At 43.0% G+C, this 18,658-nt stretch overlaps 1 long non-coding RNA gene across 1 annotated transcript in view; it reads right to left on the bottom strand.

Annotated features, from left to right (window-relative positions):
- Nucleotides 1-11,959: 11,959 nt before the first annotated feature.
- The window catches only part of LOC132490601 (uncharacterized), an 87,008-nt gene continuing 80,309 nt past the window's right edge, over nucleotides 11,960-18,658 (bottom strand). Inside the window, exon 4 of the long non-coding RNA XR_009532574.1 lies at nucleotides 11,960-12,055. This is a non-coding gene — a long non-coding RNA (uncharacterized LOC132490601). The remainder of the gene's footprint in view (nucleotides 12,056-18,658) is intronic.

Here is an 18,658-nt window from a genome sequence, read left to right as displayed (position 1 = left end):
GGATAGTCAGGTGAAACATTCTTGCAACACTTTGCTGTCCATGGAGACATGGGCTTCACAGCACACTATCTTGTTCCACTGGCCTTTGAAATTATTGTGTGTAAATAAAAAGTTTATTTTTCCATTGAAAACTATGGGTTTGCTCCTGTGTGAAAGGAATTAAGAAAGGTCAGAGAAATTCACTTAGGAACCTAATGTCCCTTTGATATTCAAAAGCAGTCTGATTGCTTCATCTTTGCTCTTTGAGAGTTTGGGTTAGCTTACTTAATAGTATCAGGAGGTTATATTTGAAAGCGGTGTTTTATTTCACCTTTTTGAGCTTCCTTAAACCATGAACAAATCTAATTTATGATATTAAACATGATTTTGCCATTATTTCTAATTTTTCAACTAAAAGCATCAAATTCTTAGAGGAGGAGCCATTCAGAAATCAGAGTGCAGCAGCAGCTCAGTGAGGAAAAGGTTATATATCTGGATACAGTATTTTGGCTTGAACAATTCCAACTCATAGAACGATAGTGTAAGGCAGAAGGAAGTGAAGTTGGGGCCCAATCAAGTTCTGAAGATTCCCATCTCTGGTTTATAAAGTAATATGAGTTTAATCTTTCTGGAGACACAATTACCTCTATTGCCACCTGCTGGTAAACTTATGTCTCACTTAATTCAGTTAGTGGCTTCCCCACCCCTAATGAAGCACTTTTTGGAATACAGAGATAGATTTGCAACAAAAGAACTTTTGCTGCTTCAGAGTGGAGAGGATGGGTCACAAGTCAAGTGCCTGGGTACACAGGACAGCAAATATCAAAGACTCCACTGATATGAGGAGTTAGTTTCCTCTGGCATTATCTCCTGCCCTGCCAATTCTTTAAGTTTGTCAACTCTCTTGAGTTCGTCTAAATACAGTAGCCCCCCGCACCCCCAAAGAGACCAGTTTTTAAAGACGCTCAGTGATTTTAAGCCATAATTTTAAAAGTTTCTTAATACAACAAATATGCAGGCACTTGCCTCACTTTGGTCCTGGGGTTGACGTCAACGTGGACAAACAGAGACTCCTTCATTTATTCTACATGCAGACCTTCTCTTGCTCCTCCCACTCAAATACTTCACCCTTCTGCTCCTTCAAAACCTACATTTCAGGGACTTCCCTGGAGGTCCAGTGGTTAAGACTTCACCTTCCAATGCAGGGGATGCAGGTTCAGTCCCTGGGTCAGGGAGCTAAGATCCCACATGCCTCATAGCCAAAAAACCAAAACATAAAGCAGAAGCAATATTGTAACAAATTCAATAAAGACCTTAAAAGTGGTCCACATCAAAAAAAAAATCTTAAAAAAATCCCTAAAACACTACATTTCATACTCAATACCTATATGCTTAGGCACAGGGAACTCACAAATACACAGCATGGTTAACACAAGCGTCAATGAACAGCTTGCATATTTTCTGATGTTTGTGGTAGTGTAAAATCCTCACTTTATCTGGAATCTTAATAAGTAGAAGAAAACATATGACCATTTTCCTCCTATGGTACCACCTCATGACACTAACTGATCATAATGTTTCTTCCCCCCAAAGTACTGTAGAATTCTGAAGTAGCTTTTGTTTACCCACTCACCTAGCGAAGGACATTGGGGTTGTTCCAAGTTTTTGGTGATTATGATTACAGTGGCTATAAACATGCATGTACACATTTTCATGTGAAAATAAGTTTTCATTTCACTAGGGTGAATATCCAGGAGCAGAATTGCTGGGTCATATGGTTTGTGTATGTTTAACTTTTAAAAAAACTGACAAATCTTTTTGCTTTCTCACCTGCAATGCCTAGAGTTCGAGTTGCTCTGCATCCTTGTCAGCACATGGCATTGTCAGTGCTTTTTTATTTTAGCCATTATAATAATAAGTGGTAATTCATCTGGTTTTAATCAGCATTTCCTTAATGATTAGTGCTGTTTGACAACTTTTTATGTGCTCACTGGTCATCCAAATAGTCTCTTTGGTGAAGTGCCTGTTCAATTATCTTACCCAGTTTTTTTTCCATTGGGTTATTTGTTTTCTGTTGTGTTTTAAGAGTTCTAATATATTCTCGATATGTCTTTTGATGAAGTAGTTCTTGAATCATCAAAAAAACCCCACAACATTTAGGGTCTTTTAGCGTAAGCCTATTTTATTCTATTCACTTCTTGATGATTTACATATGCCATGCACAGTCAAGTCTATAAACTAAACTTTTCCATTAACCTAAACTGTGGGTATCTTGAATGATGAGGTACTCTCTCAGGAGGCCCAGAGGGAAATCTGGTGAGCTGCCCAAATGGGACTCAAGAAACGGCCATTTACCTTGGTGAATTCAGCAAGGTCCAGGGTTTAGTCTTAAGTTTTGGGTTATTTTTTTCATTTTTAAAAATTAATTAATTAATTTTTGGCTGCGTTGGGTCTTCGTTGCTGCACATGGGCTTTCTCTAGTTGCGGCGAGCGGGGGCTACTCTTCGTTGTGGTGTGTAGGCTTCTCACTGTGGTGGTTTCTCTTGTTGCGGAGCATGGGCTCTATAGTGCAGGCTCAGTAGTTGTGGTGTACGGGCTTAGTTGCTCCGAGGCACGTGGGGTCTTCCCAGATCAGGGTTTGAACCCGTGTCCCCTACATTGGCTGGTGGATTCTTAACCACTGCGCCAGCAGGGAAGTCCCTAGTCTTAAGCTTTGAAGATTCAGAAACGTGATTTGGCCAGTGTCCTAAGAGCAGATTCCACTTGAGGACACATTCATGGTAGCAGAGCTCTAAAGAGACTAACATGCAAGGCCAGGGTGGCAGCTAACTCACCAAGGTAGCCTTCTTCTCCTACGGACTTACATGACAGTTGTAGGCTTCTTTGGTGAGCTTGGAGTTGGAGTAAGGAAAACTTAGCCGTATCCATGGCTGTGATGACCTTTCCACTGGGCCATGGCAAAAAAAATAAGCATAGTTTAATTTTCTTAATTGGTTCAATTTAAAGAGATATCTTTTATTCTGAGGCTGTGTTTTCCACAACTTTGACACAGTCCATATGAATTTATTTCCTTCACATAGAGTGATGGCTTGTTGGCCTAGCAGACACTCAGAAAGTGAAGAGCTATTCTCTGTTCTAACATCACCCTTATCTCTTGAATTTCTGAGACCTTGGGAGGTACTTCCCAATCTGACCCCTAGCTTTCCATTTCATTTCAATACACCTTCCCATGTGATCACTCTCCAGATAAACCAGTCTGCTTGCAACTCTCAGTGTGCTATACCTTTTTCTTTGCCTCTGGAGATTTGCTGTTCAATTCCTAGACCACCTCTTCCCTCTCCACCTCTCTTCCTCGATGTCTTCTGAGCCAGCAGTGAACATTTACTTCTCTGGATTCCTACAGCACCTATCTTTGTTATCGTTCCTAAGGCATTTATCCTACATTATCGCTCACGGTGGGTGACTTGTACACTTTAGTGGATGATCAGATAGTACCCCCTTCAGATGGTAAGCTTCTGAAGGGAGAGGAATAAAGGCCCATCTTTTAGAAATAATAGCATGTCTCATAGCAAACACACAGTGCTTCTCACAGTAGGTGCTCAATGAAGGTTTGTCAAATGAATGAAGAAAGAAAGAAATATATGAGACATGGTATATTTAAATTCTTGCAACATAACTCCCCTTTTCACCCACAGTTACCTAAGTATTTTGATACTTGAGTGCCCCCTTACACACACCTCCTATATAAATATACATATCGAGGGCTCCCTCGGGCTATCTCCTCAGATGTGTGCGTCTGTGAGTGTGGCCTGCACATCAGCATGCCCAAGGAGATGGAAAAACAAGCAGGCACTTCCCAACTGGGGAAGTCATTTGCAGCTCCTCCCATTATTACTGGCTGAATCTCCTTATTTAAAACAAACAGAGCTGGAAGCAGCAATTCAAGTGGTGGCTATTAGCAAGTTCAGTTATCAAAACACAGACCTAGTCTTTAAACATATAAAACAGCAAACGTTGAAAGTCCACTCCTGACCTGTAGCATCTTTGCAGCCACAGCCTCCCCTACCATCTCCCTTTAGGACCCTTAGGGGTCATGTGTTCTTACCACATGGAGGCTATTTTCAGATTTTAATGCTGAGAGCACTTTCCTTAATCTCAAAAAGACTTTTCTCTCCTTTCTTTTCTTCTTGTCCCACAGGGCAACCACTCCCCCCAAAGGTAGTCCAGCTACCATTTTCCACCCAGTCTGTGTCTAGTTAAGGAAGTTTCTGAGGGTTACAGAGAAGGCAGTCCTGAAGTTCAGATCACAGGGATGAGAGGGCTACGGTAGAGCCAGCAAAGATGACCAAAGGAGGAAATTGGAACATGACCCAGCCCACATTAGGGAGAAGTGGTTCATTTCCTGTTTCTGATGTCCACTGAGTGGTCCTGTAACCTGAGCTGCTCAAGTGTGGGCCTATCCAGGCATAAGCCAAGGGAAAGAAGTATAGTTAAACTCCTTTAATCTGTGATGCTTGTGAATCATCACTGTGGTCATCATCATGGACACCAAGGCTCACTGTGCTGCAGATAGAAAAGGGATGGAAAACAGAAGAGAATTTATGGCGACCACAGGCCACAGCCTGGCAGTGTTTTAGTTTGGGTTTTTTAAATAAGATCTACCAGCTTATTTGTTGTCCTTTACCTCTTTCTCTTAAAAAGTGGAGTGCATTAAAATACTGGTTACATAAATATTCTGATGTTTTGATTATTTAATACCCACTTTATAGGTTTAGATAAAAGGAGATACTTTACTAATTAAAACTATTTTGCATGGCACCAGACATATAGAAATAGTCAATAAATGGCAACCATAATTATCAGTCCCTGAATTCTTTTTTTTTTTTTTTTTTTTGCTGTACGCGGGCCTCTCACTGCTGTGGACTCTCCCGTTGCGGAGCACAGGCTCCGGACACACAGGCCCCGCGGCCACGGCTCGCGGGCCCAGCCACTCCGCGGCATGTGGGATCCTCCGGGATCGGGGCACGAACCCGTGTCCCCTGCATCGGCAGGCGGACTCTCAACCACTGCGCCACCAGGGAGGCCCAGTCCCTGAATTCTTATAACCAAAGATTTTATTATATTAACTTGAAATGACTACTGAATTCATTCTTGGTCTCTTAAGAAATAACATTACAAACTGTTGCAGTACGATCTCAACTATAAAATGAAAATGAAATGTGGAGAAAAGATCTGAAGGAACTATACTAAAAGACTTAACAGTGATTGACTCTGGGTGATAGAGTCATGGATAATTTTTCCTGCTTCTTTGCACTTTGCACTACTGTCCAGACTTTCTATGATGATCATTTATTACTGTGATTATGTGGGAAAATACTGACTAAACATTTTTTTAAAAAATGAGATTACAGTTTTTAGTTAGTAAAGGTTGTTTTGAACCTAATTCATCTTTCAGAGGCTTTTCTATTTTTCACCTGTGTGACCTTGGGTAAGTTACTTAACCTTTTAAATCTTAGTCTCCTCTCCTGTAAAATGAGGAAAATAAGTATGTACTTCCTTCACAGGTCTGTGTGAAGATTAAATGAGAAAACAGGGAAATCACCTAGCACAGAGCCTGATGGATGCAGGTACTCAATAGTAAGTAATCTAAAACTCTGAAGTACCATCTCCGCTTTCTTAGAGTATAAGCATCTTTACGAGCCAATCTGGATGAGTACTGAAAATAGAGTGACTCCATTTACTTACTGCCACTGTCAGAGTCTGCCCACTGCACAATTTCTTGCTTTTTTTTCAACTGTGCCTGAGGATTGCCTGACCCAAATTTCAGAAGATTAATGCAGTCCTAAGGGCAATTATTTGAGTGTAAATAATGGAATGATGTGGTTAAACAAAGGCACATGTGCTTTAGATTTGGAAAGACCAGAGTTTAAATTTTCCTAATTACTAACCGTGTGATCTCAGGCAAGGGACTTATGTTTTTGGAGACTCGATTTCCTCATATTTGGTCATTCTAGCTAACATCCATCTAGCCCTTATTACACACCAAGCACTGGGCTCAGCACTTTACATACATTATCTCATCTAATTAACACAGCATCTTGGTGACATGCAATTATTATTCCCATTTTACAGATGAACAAGTGGTAAAGTAAGTTGCCTGAGGACATGCAGATGGTTGTTGGTAGAGTCTGGATTTTAATCCAGGCAGTCTGACACCAGAGCCCATGCTCTTACCCACTCTGCTGTAAAGGCTCCCATTCATAAAATGGGGATCCAAATCTGAGCCGATGGGTTTATCACAATGATTAAATGGAATAATATTTGTAAGGTGTCTATGTAGAGTAGGCTCTCAATAAATATCTAAGATTAGAGTAGACATGCTAACCTTAGGAGATATTTAGGAGTGCTATATACATAGAACCCCCAAGCACTGTATGTTGGGAAATGGTGTATCCACTGTATCATACCACTGACTTCTCCATTCATATTATTTGTTGTTATTTGTGCACATCTCTCCCACACTCCCTTTCTTGACACTTAGTAGAGCATCTCAAGGAAAAGGCAAAAATTTTAAAATATACTTCAGATTTGCTACATGATACCTTTTTGACATTGCACTGATATTTGCTTATTATTCCAATCCTAACACTAACAATAATGGTTATTACTTATAGAGGACTTGTCAGTTACCAGGCACTGGGCTAAGGGATTTACATGATTTCTCTCAGTGTATCCCAACAATAAACTTAGGAGTTAAGCATTATTAGTCCCATTTTTCAGATGAGGAAACAGAGACACAGAAGAGTTAAGAAATTTGCCCAAGTTCACATGGGCAGTAAGTGGTGAAAGCAGGATGCAAACCCAGCTCTGTGTGATTTTGAAACCTCCGCATTTGATCATCTCATTACTCTAGCCCCCCCCCCACCTCCCTTATCTCCACTGTGTGTGTGTGTGTGTGCGTATTTGTGTATCTATATGGCTGGAGAGTGGCATGAAAGGTCACCCTGGAATCAGACTACTCCAAGAACCTAGTGGGAACTGTGCTTTTCCTACTTTCCTTTAAGGCTGAGGAGGCGGAATTCACTATGATGAGGTCGAAATTGCCCAGTGGCCTAGCATCTTAGGGTTTGGATCAGCACCTATCAAATCTACTACACACCACTGTGGTAGTCACTAGTACTATTTGCCAAATATTTCATTTTCCTCAATTCTGGCACAGACGAAGATTAAACTTCTTGGATTCTTATGGTTGAATGGGGTATTGTGACTAGTTATATAGCCTTTGAAATTTGTGCGGAAGTGACACGTAACGCTTCCTGGCTGGGGCCTAGAGCCTATTTTTGAGACTTTCCAGAGCATTCATTTTCCTTTGGCACAATCACCAGCAACATTCAAGATGGTAGCTGCTCCACCAGCTTGGGTTTCTAAGTGACTACAAAAAGCAAAGATCCCTGTTGACTTGTGATGCACATGTGACTTGAGTGAAAACTAAATCTTTGTTGTTTTAAGCCACTAAGATTTTGGAGTTGTTTGTTACTATAGCATAACCTAGTCTATCCTGACTGATAACAACCACACAGCAAAGTGTGGATGATACAAAGCAGTGCCTGGATGTCATTGTGGTAGTTGCCAACAGACTCTGCCCATGACTATCACCAGTGTGAGGAAAGAGAGGAAGACAGAGGGAGAGGGATAGAAAGAAAGTGGGCGGAGGGTGGAGAGAAAGAAAGGCGGGGGAGACAGTGAGAGAGCAAGAGAGAGCACAGAACTTTTAGGAAGCTGTGCCTTTTACTTTGAAGAAACTTCATCAAGGAACCATGAGGGCTGAGACTGACTTGCTCAGTATTTCCAGTGCTCACTAAGGTGACTGACACTAAATATTTGTCAAATTCATAATATCTTGGATTACCATTTTATGAACAATAGAATCTGTAGGGATGCCTGTTCTTGGAACATTTCACTTGGTTTTGGAACTTACTTTAGCTAAAATTAATACAACTCTCCTTGTTAGCTTTTTAAATGAGGCTAGTTTACTTCCTAACTTTTTCTCATTCACTAGTCCATAGTTTCTAGCCCTGGGGGTCTCACGATACCAGGGTAGGTACATTTAAAAAAATTTACCATATCCCTGTGCTTTAAAAAAGGAGTGTCGAAGCTCACTCACATTCAAATAAGAGTTTTCACTCTTTAACCTCTTTAAAGTAAGTAAATATATTGGCCCAAACTTGAGCTTACTCCGAAGATCCCTGTTCCTTTCATGGAGGGGTGCCCCTCTATGTGTGGGGACAGGTGGGGATGACTCATCCTGTGAAGCAGCGCCTCAGCCCTCAGGCGGGGAGAACAGTCAGGCTCAGGCAGGGAGGAAAGAGCTGGAGGGCAGGGAGAAGGAGGAGGAAGGGGAGCGCAGCTCCCAGTGCAGAAAAACAGCCTTGTGCTTGCAGGAAGGATTTCAAGGGTGGATGCCTCTCCAGGCAATTCCAAATGTTCCTTCTCCTTCTTGCCTGTTATTATCCCATAACTTATTCCAGGAGCCGCTTGCCAGGAAGCCAGTGTTCCTGCCTTCACTAGACTGAGTTCCTGGAGTGCACGCACCATGTCTTGTTCATCTTTTATTCATCCTACGCCCACACTCTGTGCCGTGAAGGTTGGAGGCTACTAGTAGATGTTTGCTAAGTGAGTGAGACTTCAGGAGCTGGGACCATCCTATAACCAATAAACTGATCCAGAGAGAGGACAATTAAACTTCAGCCCCCTGTCCTGCTTGAGGGCCCAGGTCACACATAACTCACTTGCAGCTGCTTTTTCATCTCTTATTTGATTCCTCTGCTGTTCAAAAAGTTGCTGTTAAGGGACTCAGCTATCTCTCATCCCAATTCTTTCTGTGCTGTGTGGGAAGAATGCCTAGAGCCAGCTTCACTGAAGAGGTCAAGGCGAACGCCTAAGTGAGAGGAGGGATGGTAGAAGGAATACACGAACTCGGTGTCCATCTCTGTGACTCAGGAGCTGTCACTTGGGGAGAATTTGCTCCTACCAACAGATCACAGGATTAGAAGACACTGTAGGGCCTAGAGACCACAATAGGATGTATTCTAAGACTTTGGAAATATAGTTCCCTGTAAGAGTGAAACTACTAAGATCCATACACAATGGATGCGATTAGCCACCTGTGGAAGTAAATCACGATATCATCCCTAAATATGTGAGTCAAAATCTTGGGAATACCTAAGATACCAATCAAGATGAACTAGGAGAAAATTCAGGGAAGCAGGTAGTAGGACAGTACTCAGAACCCAACCAATTGAGTGCATGCTGTTTGAAGAACCCCTCTGAACAGAACACATCTCTCTGGGAAGTAGAGTGGGGAGAGGAAAATGATCAGCTTTAAGAGAAGAAAAAGGAAGTTTGCAGAGGCACTATCCTGGACAGAGGTTTTCCTGGCCCCTGACCTTCTGAGAGTGCCTAAAGCTTCAAGGAGAGACGCTTCTGAAACTCAACTCACATCCTTCATTCTGAAGGAATGTTCTGATCAGGCTAAAGGGAATAACTAGTACTCTTATCAGTTGTATTTATCAGGGTTAATTAACAAATTGGCAACACGTGCGTGCACGTGTGTGTGTGTGTGTGTGCGCGCGTGCACGTGTGTGTGTGTGTGTGTGTGTGTGTGTAATATCTGGATGCACACAGGCTTGGAGTTTCAGCTTTTGGGGGTGGGGAATGCTATTCTAATGATGTCAGGAGAGTCAGGATTCAGAACCTGAAAGGATGGTGATGAGTCTCTGAGGTCAAGGCCATCTGTGGACCTTCTCTGCATCCCTATGTGTCACAGGCTGAGCTGCCCACTTTCAGGTGCAGCAAAAGACACTTTTCAAAGACAATGGCCATCCCTTTGCTTCCTGGCATGACTGTACTTTTATCCAATGTTCTCAAATTTTTTTTTTTTTTTTTTTTTTTGCAGTATGCAGGCCACTCACTGTTGTGGCCTGTCCCATTGCGGAGCACAGGCTCCGGACGTGCAGGCTCAGCGGCCATGGCTCACGGGCCCAGCCGCTCCGTGGCATGTGGGATCTTCCCGGACCGGGGCATGAACCCGTGTCCCCTGCATCGGCAGGCGGACTCAACCACTGCGCCACCAGGGAAGCCGTCAAATTTTTTTGACTATGGCAAAAAGCCCCATGGCTCAGTTACCCCATCATGTACCACATGAAGCTCCACCCCTCCCCACAAAAGACATACCTTAACCCTTTCAAAGCTCACAAGTTCCTTCCTGCCTGCTGCGAGCCTTAGACCACTCTTTGAGGGTCACTGTCTCAGACGCAAGCCACCTTCTATTGGAGTTTTATGGCAGAAGGGTATGTCCCTTTCTTGGTAGTCTGTTCGACTCTGCCAACATATACCCTGTGCCCACCATGTGCCACTTGTGCAAAACATCTCTAATCCCTTCTAATGATAGATGCCACCAAAGCAGGAAGTAACTTTGTATATGGGGGCAGGGAGGTCAACTATAGGGCTCGCAGGTCTGCAGAGGCTAAGTCTTCACCTGGAAAGAGAGTTGAGTGGGAAGGTGAGACTTGTGATGATGAAGAGGCCTGGAGGTTTCTGGATAATTTACACTCACACCACTGAGAGTGGGAGGAGAGCTCTTAGGAAGCAACAGGGCCACCAGAAGTTCTTTCTCCACAAAGAGCTTCAAAATAGTTTTACAACTGCAACAGCTTCCTTTGTTTTGCTCACAAGCCTGGCTAAGAGTCTTGACTCCCTCTGTGATAGTGTAGAAGAGAGGTCTGAAGGGGCCAGACTCAACCTATGAGCAGACCCTCCATGGAGAGTTGGAGAGGAGTGCTGCATGGAGGCTCTTTGGCCCCCAAAGTTCTCTGTTCTGGGGATATACCTGAAATTGTCCAATTATCAAGAAGTCAAACCTGGACTGGAAACTATTGATGAAGTGGGGGAAATGGGTTTGCTCCCAGGTGAGAGATGCTACTCAGGGGGAAACATCAAAGTGTAGGGCAAAGATCAAGAACATCTTGATGGAATGATAAGGGCCACCTAATTCACAGGTAAAAACAAACCACTAGTAGGGAGAGGAGCACAGAAAAGGAAAATAGCTGAACCCATGAGAAACATCTCCATGGTTTTTCCTACAATCAGTTGTGGCCACAGGTATCATATTTTTTTTTTTTTTTTTTTTTTTTTTTTTTTGCGGTATGTGGGCCTCTCACTGTTGGTCTCTCCCGTTGCGGAGCACAGGCTCCGGACGCGCAGGCCCAGCGGCCATGGCTCACGGGCCCAGCCGCTCCGCGGCATATGGGATCCTCCCAGACCGGGGCACGAACCCGTATCCCCTGCATCGGCAGGCGGACTCTTAACCACTGCGCCACCAGGGAGGCCCCAGGTATCATATTTAAAAAAAAGAAACCAGGTCTGTCACCTACTGGTCATAACTCAACAATAATTTTTAACCTCACATCCCTCACCTATTCCTTGTGGAAAAATAACTGAACACAATAAGCTAAATTCCTTGCTTGCAGTATTCTTTTCATTTTTATACTAGGCTTTCCGGCAAAAATATTTGCCTCAAAGTTATTTAGCAAATATCTTAGTTGAAGACCCCACAAAAGACTGCTCTAGCTCCTTTTTAAAGACAATGTCTGTAAGCTGAAATGCTACTTATACATTCTAATGTATGCAAACTTAGACTTGCCTTCAGAAAGATGCAATTTATGATAGCATAGGGCAGCAGAAGGTCAAATGAAGAAAAACATATGAGTACAAAACAAAACAAAAACAAGTGATTATTTAATTTTGTGAGTCATCCTAATAATATAATCTCCCGGATACTTTCAGCAGCTGACAAAGACAGAGTGTGGCATTTAGATTAGCATGGAGAGGGGTAGCATCATGTCCTTATTTCCCCAACCAGGAAAGTTACTCGTTGTGTGGCATCCCAATTGCCCATCCTCTTTCTGGGACTTACCTGTGGAAGGTTGATAGCAATCTGCTCATTCTCACCACCATCCATTCAAAGTCAAGGATCATGTCTTGTGAGGAAGCTGGCCCAGGTGATTGCAGCAGCATACTGTAGACATAACAGGCAGCCATAAGAAACACGACTTCAGTTTTCCCACTTATAAAGTGGGACTATGCATAATCCCAACCTACTTCACTAGAAAGGTGTCGGAATATTTTTTAAAATGCCTAGCTAGAGGTTCTATGGAAAGGGACAAAGTATTGTAACTGCCATAATGTGTTAAGAAACGTAAATTACTTCAGGACCCTAAAAGGTTTCATGCAGAAGTCCATGCAAGAGTTTCAGTGTTAAGTGTAAAAAGGATCTTCATTTTATAAAATTAAACTACAAGTGCCCCTACAACCTGGTCTAAAAGGTAGTGTTAAAATGAGGTTCTTATATCAGCTATCACCTAACTCCTCAGGTGCCTTGTCTTTGCCTCTTTGTCTTCCCCTTTCCTTCTGGAAACCTGTAATCCCATAGTGTGTGTGTGTGTGTGTGTGCGTGTGTGTGCGCGCACACCACGTGCGCACGTGCACTGGGGGAGCTGGTGGGCTCTGGTCTCAGGGAGAACACAGAATCTGTGCCTGGATTGCCAAATAAGGCCGTGATTTCCTTTGTTCCTACTGCTGGAGCCTCCTTGGCAGATTAAGTCCGAGGCTTCTCCCAGGTTTTGTTGGTCCATGAATGGAGCCTCTTCAGTGCTCACTGGAGTGCAATACCATTGATACTTCTTCTGCCTGCTTCCCTTCCTCTCCCAGCCCAGCTGAATTGATGGATTAATCCTGCTGTTTACTTGGAAGGCTCACAGGCAGAAATGCAAGCTGAGGTAGAAGACAAAGACTAGGGCTGGAAGGGACCATGGAGACCTTCTTTCTAGAGTCTAAACTCCTCGCTTTGCTTAGTTGGACTTGATTGAGGCCCAGGGCAGAGCAGTTAGGGGCCTGGCCAAAGCTCCACAGCAGCTGGTTAGGTAGAGTCTTAACTTCCAAGGCTTTCCAGCCTTCTCACCACAGGCACTTGTCAGAGGGAAGCCTGAAAGAGCTCTGCTGTTCTCGCTATAGAACAATACACTGGATCCACACACAGAACAATAGCACCCTATCTACACACATCCTTCACATTCTTACAGCCAATTGAGGGATCTGGTGACTAAAATCATGAATCTTCGTTGGGAGAAATGAAGGGGGTCTAGAGTACTGTCTAATAAGAGTCAGAAAGCTGCCTTGTTTGCTAGTGATTTGTCTGTAATTTTTGTTTTCCTGCCATATCCCTCAGTCTCACATACACGCCCCACATCCTTGAGTCTGGAGATTATCTATCCCCGGAGTCCTTCTCAGAGACTGGCTTCTGACAATTTTCCTCTTTAGAAAAAACACTTTACAGCATTATTACTTCCTGACACATTATATGTTTATTTGTTTGACTGTCTCCTGTCACTAAAATGTAAGCAATCCTTAGGGCAAGGACTTTGTTTTGTTCACAGATGTATCTCTCTCCAGCACCTGTAATGCTGTCTACATCATAGTAAGCACTCAAAAAAATTTTTTGTGGAATGAATGAATAAAGGAATAAATGAAAACTACCTTCCTATGCACAGTACTGGAGAGGAAAACAAAGTGTACGCTTGGCTAGTAGGGGAGGGAACAGACTTGCACCTTCTTTCTTTTTTTTTTTTATAGATTTACTTATTTATTTACTTTTGGCTGCACTGGGTCTTCGTTGCTGTGCGCAGGCTTTCTCTAGTTGCGGCGAGTGGGGGCTACTCTTTGTTGTGGTGCGCGGGCTTCTCATTGTGGTGGCTTCTCTTGTGGAGTACGGGCTCTAGGCACACGGGTTTCAGTAGCTGTGGCTCACGGGCTCAGTAGTTGTGGCTCATGGGCTCTAGAGCACAGGCTCAGTAGTTGTGGTGCATGGGCTTAGTTGCTCCGTGGCATGTGGGATCTTCCCGGACCAGGGCTCGGACCTGGGTTCCCTGCATTGGCAAGCGGATTCTTAACCACTGCGCCACCAGGGAAGCCTGCACCTTTCTTCTTGGCTCTCAGTCCCTCCCCAAATCCCCTTCCCCACCCCATGCCCCCAGAACTCCAAACACTGTCCCCTGGCTTCCTTTCCTTTTCAAAATAACCTGGTTCTGTTCCTTCAACACTGAATATAAATAACTGATAGCCATTTAAAAGTAACACCTTCCAGGGGACATTTTAGAAAAACTCTAAACCTTAAGCCAAAAGGATGAGTCCCTAATGGTGGAATTACAGGTATTGGCCAACAGATGGGAGATGGGGTAAGAGGTAATGGCCTTCATTACCAATGGCCTTCATATAATCCAGCATGTTCACAGCCTTGGGATGCTACTGGCCACTAAAATAGCATTCCTGAGAACCTCTGCCATTGATCGTGGAATGGTGGCCAGAGAGCAGCCAAATCTTATCAGTAAATAGACAGTATCTGAAAGGATTTGAGAAAAATGGGTCATTTGTATGGTGATGTTCCCAGTGTAAATGAGCAAAACCTTTAAAAATACAATTTGGCAATACAGTGAGAGTCAACAAATATTTAAACCATTTAATCCAGACATCTTACTCCTGTGAATTTATTCTTTAAAAAAAAAAAAAGATCAGGAATAAGAGAAAAACTTTATGTTCAAAGAGTACATTGCCATGTTATTTCTAGTAGTAAAAATTTGGAAAGAACCTTAAATGATGAATAGTAATGAGAAAAAAACCCACAATGTAAACTACACAACGAGATATCTGAGTTACAGTGCACCTGATCTATTTCCTAGATCTTGGGTAAATTACTTCATGTCTCCAAGCTTCAGTTTCCTCCTCTGTACAATTCCTTCTCTGTAATAACAGTGCCTAATTCATGGAGCTGTGAGGATTCAATGAGATCACTGCAGATAAAGTACTTAGCACAGGCACAGAGTTATCACTTTATAATTATCATTATTATTTCAATAGGTGGCATTATATCTTTGTGGAATGAATTAGTGAATCAAAATACCTAAATCTCCCAACATTCCAGATAAATGAATATTGTAGGAATCATATTGAAGCCTGAAGCTCCATTATGAGTATACATCTTCTTACCGGTATGAGTTTGGGATTTGTTGATTCTAAACAGGCAGGACTTCAGGGTATCTTTGCTCAGAGGTTGCCTCACATTTTCACCCCCAATTAACCAAAAATAACTTGGCTTTGAAGAACAGGGCAGATAATCCCTTTCAAATGTTTTGCCTGGGTACATTCTGTGCAGGGAGGAGAATTGTTGGCAGAATGGGGAAAGAAAGAGGTGAAAGGGGTCCAATTAAGGAGATAGTTTCCTTTCTGGCTTTTCAGTGGTTTCTGAGCTTGTTTTTAATCATGGATCCCCTCACAGAGCTTTTACCCCCTCCCCTTCTCCCCTTGTCTTGACCCCCAACTCAGTCCTCAAATCTGATGTTATTACTGGCTTGTACAGATCTGGAATCCTTCAAAGAGCAGGGGATGCCTAATTGGGGAAACTCTGAGAGCCATCATTAATAACTACTCTGGTCTTGGACCTTGAAAAATAATAATAATAAATGCATTGGCTCAATCTGCACTGCCTTATTCTTTTTCCCACCCCGTCTTGATCCTTTATTTACCTACCACAGATTGGACTGCAACTCTGGGATTTTTCTCTTTTTAACTGTTCATGGGATAGTAATTTGATCTTCTTGGCTCCTTGTCTATTTGTTTTATTGTTGGAGAAGTGTGTGTGTGTGTGTCTTTGTGTGTGTTGGTGATTATGTTTACAGTGAAGGTTCTAGGGCTGCCCCATGGTGCTTATGAATCTATGTCCATGAACAAGTTGGGGTACACAATTCTTGGGTATAGCTTGTGAATATTAAGCTTTAAGTATCTGGTCACATTTGTATATCTGAGTATTTAGATATATTTGTATCAGTTTTTATGTCAGCTGAAAAGAAGAGCCTGCCAAAAAAAGCATGTTCCCTACTTAAGGATTTCTAGAATGATATAACTCTCCAAATAAATGAAAGAGGAGGTGGTGCTATGCAAGGATTGCAATTACACACCATACACTTTCTACATTATTTAAGAAAGCAGGCAGGGCTGCATTATGGTTTTCATGGGCCTTTTGTGTGCCCTTTCCTCCACATAAAAGTACTAAAAATTATCCTTTGTAACTTCTTTGAATATAATAAATTATATTAGTTTTACTCTTCTGATTTTATGACAAATTGAAACATTTTTGTGGGTCCTTAAAAGGATTGTGGGTTCCCTGGGCTTGCTGTGCCTAGTGGGCATCAGCTGGGAACTGGGAGCCAGCCGAGAGGAAGGACTGTGGTGAAGGGGGCCAAGGTCCTTCCCACAAAAGCTCCACCACTGTAGCCTTACATTTCCAGTGCCTGAGAGCTTAGGGATTTCTCATATAAAATCTATGACATTTCTTGCTACCAGCAGTAAGGAAGTGCATTGTAGTGGTTCATGCTGTCAATCAGACTTAGAGGTGAATTCCAGCTCTGCCACTTGCTAGCTCTGTGACCTTGGGCAATCATTTAACGTCTCTGAGCCTCAGTTTCCTCATCTATGGTATGTGGAAAATAATACATTCCTCATGGTGCTGTGAGAATTTAAGGAGGTGATGGGTGTAAAATGCCTTAGCCCAGTGTCTGGCACTTTGGGTAGGCATGCACTGTATAACGAATGTCATCATTTACTTCTCATTTCTGTTTGGGGGCTTTTGGGCATTATGAATTTAGTCACCTGGTTCCAAGTGCAATGAAATTGCAGGGTAGATATGCATCCAGGTGAGTAAGAGTCAGGTGCTCCTAGTGGAAAAACTTGCTTGATGCTGAAAGACACACTGACTGGTTCTCTATATATCCAACAGGCAGGTCCCCAAGTGGTGTCTCAACTTTTCCCGCTGTACCTTACGCCCATCCCTTAGCTCCAGTGCGCTATGTTCTGGTTATATACAGCTCAAGGCACCTACTTTAGAGCCTCTGGCCTTCCTCGGAGCCTACCTAGCCCACTAGCAAGTTTCCATTCTTCTGACTCTTCTTTCCCTTGTTCCTTCACACTCTCAAATTAAGGTTTTCCCTATGGTTCACTGCCTTCCCCAAATCTGTGTCTTGTTTCTTCCAACATTTCATTGCTCTAGTTCATCCCTCATCCCTCCACATATCCTAAAATTAAGTTATTTTTTTTAACTTAACTTATGCTGCACATGCCATGTCTCATTTAATCTTCCAAACAATACGACAAGGTGGTAGTTCAGTCCAGTTCAGGAAACTGAACCTCAGAGCAATTAAGTGACTTCCCCAAAATCAGCCTGAAAGGATTTGAATCTCTGTCCTTCTGGTGCCGAAGGTTTAGTATGCTTTTTCCATTAACTAGCTCCATAATCATTTATCTGTAATTTCCACACCTGAAAAGGAGCTCTAAAAATCACATTTTTTTCTCAAAACTCTTTTGGTCAAAAACCTGACATGAACTGGTGAGGCGGGTTATAATGTTCACTTATCTCAGTTAGTGAGTTCAATAAAGTCTGGACCTCCCCGGGCACTGCCTTATCTGCTATAACATGCTATTACTTAAAGTTAAAAAAAAAGCAGTTAAGTCCCAGACCTGAGTACTCCCCTACCAGCCTGAGTGGTGCAGGGCCCCAAGTGTCCTAGCAATGACCCTGCAGAGTAAGCGAAGACAAGTATGTTGGAACTCTGAACCTTAATCCTGCAGCTAAGCCAGAACAATATTCCATGTGGGCTGATACTGAATTTCCCATCCAGGTCCCAGCAGAACTGATGCAAACTGGCTAAGCAGCTCTTCCCAATAAGCAGATCTTGGGCCATAGCAAAGTAAAATAAATATCCCAACTTGGCTATCAAAGGGAGAAGATTGAATCCTGCTGCTGACAAAGGGGCCCACTGGGACAAGAGCAAAACAGCCAGCTAAGAGTCTTTTGTTTAGGATAACAAGATGTTTGAATTACACAGGAGCATCTCATGGAGTACCCCTCAGTAACAATTCCTACCCTGCCCTTTACAACCCTGGGATAGACAGTGGTGCACTGGGTATTCAAAATGGAACCATATGGGCTCAGGAGAGAGAGGAGACAGAAGAGATACCAGCTCAGAGGACGAGAGCCTAGGACCTGAGACCTCTCACCCTGGAATTTCCCTCTGTGTCCAGTGGTGCACTTCATCTCTTTCTCCCTGAGAACAGGAAGCCGAAACTCAGCCCCAAATACAGCCTCTCCAGGTCTCTGAGATTTGAAAACCTGACAAGAATGTGACATGGGAAGGGGCTGATAGGTTTAAACGTGGAGATTGCTGGTGGAAAGCGACTGCCCATCTATGAGGCTCAAGAAGGGCTGGTCTTCCTGAGGGAGATGTCAGAAGTGAATCTTGGAGAGGCTAGTCTACACGGACATGCACTCACAGTCCTTTCAGGCAGTGGCTGGAAGCCAGAAGAGTCTGCAGAAGCTTATCCAGTATAGAGAAACAAGTGGGGAGTGAATATTTAGCCATAAAATCTCTCAGAGCGACCCCCAACTTCATATCATTTCTCCATCCCTTATTCACGAAATGGCTGAGGAGAGACCTTTGGCTTCTCCCAGTTTGGGTGATGTCATTTTTGTATTTGGACTCTGGCTTAGAAATAATGTGATCCATCCCTCACCAGA

This window comes from Mesoplodon densirostris, chromosome 5 (assembly GCF_025265405.1).
Source record: "Mesoplodon densirostris isolate mMesDen1 chromosome 5, mMesDen1 primary haplotype, whole genome shotgun sequence".
NCBI lineage: Eukaryota > Metazoa > Chordata > Mammalia > Artiodactyla > Ziphiidae > Mesoplodon > Mesoplodon densirostris.
This window is presented reverse-complemented; position numbering and strand designations above follow the sequence as displayed.